The sequence below is a fragment of the Lipotes vexillifer genome, unplaced genomic scaffold (genome assembly GCF_000442215.2).
Source record: "Lipotes vexillifer unplaced genomic scaffold, Lipotes_vexillifer_v1.1 scaffold863, whole genome shotgun sequence".
NCBI classification, from domain to species: domain Eukaryota; kingdom Metazoa; phylum Chordata; class Mammalia; order Artiodactyla; family Lipotidae; genus Lipotes; species Lipotes vexillifer.
This window is the reverse complement of record NW_006788168.1, coordinates 269,023-271,661: the sequence shown is the minus strand read 5'-3', so window position 1 is coordinate 271,661 and position 2,639 is coordinate 269,023. Positions and strand designations below refer to the sequence as shown.

Genomic DNA, 2,639 nt, shown 5'->3' with positions numbered 1-2,639 from the left:
GAGGTATAGGTACAGAGAACCTCAAACAAAATGTCTTAGCAATTGCTGGCTAACATGCTAAATGTGACATATTTCATATAAAAGACTTAAAAAAAAAACACCCCTGCCAATTCTGTTTTAACTGCAGTTTTCAGTGATTTCAAACATACATTTTAAAATAATATTTACTCATAAATTAAGTTATCCTACTCTTTCACACAGCTAAATATGGAAAGTAGCAGGTGAATAATATTCAGCCTCATATAACTGGCTAATGAACAACTATAACTTGAACTGGATTTCTGCTTAAAACTTCTGACTTCAGCAAATATGATATAGATTATTTGGTCCAAAGCTCTCAATTTACAGAGGAAACAAGAAACAAGTTCAGTTATTTACTTCAAGAATCTAAAATAGAACAAGCAGCTGATCTTAACAGGGAGAACTCTTATCTATGAAGGAAAAATTCATTTCAGGAAATAAAAATAAATAATATTAACCCAGTAATTTTCCATGAAAAAAAATCTGCAAAAAAAATTATATCTATATAGGGCTTCCCTAGTGGCGCAGTGGTTGAGAGTCCACCTGCCGATGCAGGGGACGCGGGTTCGTGCCCCGGTCCGGGAAGATCCCACATCCCGTGGAGCGGCTGGGCCCGTGAGCCATGGCCGCTGAGCCTGCGTCTGGAGCCTGTGCTCCGCAACGGGAGAGGCCACCACAGTGAGAGGCCCGCGTACCATAAAAAAAAAAAATGACATCTACAAGCAATCCTCAACTTTTCCAATCAACCTGCAATTCCTCTGTATAGCCTCTTAGAACAGAGGTCCTTTCATAGTATTGACCCCAAATACCTCAGTTTATGAAGTCCCTAACAAGGATGCCACTTAACAGACTCCTCAAAAAAACAGAGTAAGGGAAAACAAAGTTACTATAGAAATACTATCCTTCCTGCCAACACTTACCTTTCAAAGGCCATCAGAGCCTTTCACAGCAATGGAATCAGCAAAAAAGTTTTTGAGGAGGATGGCCCTAAATTTGAAGGCGTCTTTAAAGAAATGAAGAATACCTATGTTCGCTAGAGGGTGATTTATCAGGAAAAAAGAAAGATTTCTCAGTCCAGATTTTACTGGCATTATATTTTATGAAGTCTGTCAATACCAGCCCAAGTAGAAAAACCAAAGCAGAAAACAGAGCATTATGATATAGCTTTTATATTGTGTGGCTTTACATACTTAATGTCTGAAAGGCATTTTTGTGGGGTTTTTTTCTCCATGGATTTTCATCATTTGACCTGGGTTTCTAGCAAATGATCCTCATTTAAGGCAATGAAGAAAGAAAGGCTTTGATCTGTACTGGGACAGTTCCATTTGTGATCATTATCCAGGAACCAATATGGTTATAAATCAGGAGTCATCTACATTCACAGATGTCAACTAACTCTATTCAGAACAAAGGGACAATAACCTGGAAAGCAAATGAGAAAACGAGTGTAAAATATCCTCACTGTTTAACCTGCACCTTAGTAATGACAAGAAGACTGGATTTATAAATCTTGCATATGGTAAAATGTCATCTTAATACTAATAGTAATAGCAGCAGCTAATACTTATATAGTACTTGTGCCAAGTACTACTCTTAAGTGCTTTAAATAAAGGCACTTAATACAACCCTTGGAGGCTGGTACTATCATTATCCCCATTTTAAAGGTGGGAAACTGAGGTACAGAATTTATAAGTAACTTGCCCAAAGTCAAACAGTGATAATCAGAGTACAGCTGGGATTTGAACCCAGTTTCCAAAGGCCATGCTCCTAATCATCTTGCTTCTACAAAAAAATTAGATGTTTATATTCTACGGCAACTTTTCATGCTTTAAGTCTGCCTTTAAAAAGGTCTTGGGAAGCGTGCGTAGTGAATACACAATAGTAGATAACCCAAAATATGCTGAATGAGGAAATCTATTACTGCAAAATTGCCACTATTTATATTCACATATAAATAACACGTTTTCCTCCTACATGTCCTTAAAATCTATTCCATAAAAACCCTAGTGCTCAGATTACTCATCTTCCTTCATACCAAAAATATATTAAGATACTAGTTATGAAACACCTGCTGGATCTGTAGTATCCTTTTTAAAATTATGAAGCATTCTATACTTAGCTTTATAGAAGTCTTTATAAAATCTGACATTAAAACAAGCATGGATTTTAAATACCTAAAGACAAGTATACACAAAATGCACACCTATAAAATCACAGTTCACCACATCTTTATTCTCTCTAATCCAGCAGTTATCAACTGAAGGTGATTTTGCCTTCAGGGGACATTTGGCAATGTCTAGAGACAGTTTTGGTTTTCACAGCTGGAGGCTGGGGGCAGGGATGTGCTACCGGCATCTAGTGGGCAAACACTCTGCAATGCACAAGACAGCCCCCTCCAACACCAAAGAATCATCTTGGTCCAAAATGTCAAGCCGCATTAATCAAGCCCCTACATAAGACAAGGGGGATTACCCAATTTACAGAGCAAGTTCTGATCATTAAAGAGAGCACCAAAACAAGTTAAAATAGAGCCAGCAAAACACTGTTAACAACAACAGGAAATCACCTCCTTGTACCCTCTCCCTCATCTACTTGATTGAAGATACATATTAAGGAAA

At 37.6% G+C, this 2,639-nt stretch overlaps 1 protein-coding gene across 2 annotated transcripts in view; it reads right to left on the bottom strand.

Annotated features, from left to right (window-relative positions):
• The window catches only part of DEK (DEK proto-oncogene), a 29,648-nt gene that overhangs the window by 15,004 nt on the left and 12,005 nt on the right, over window positions 1-2,639 (bottom strand). The gene's annotated exons all lie outside the window — the stretch shown is intronic.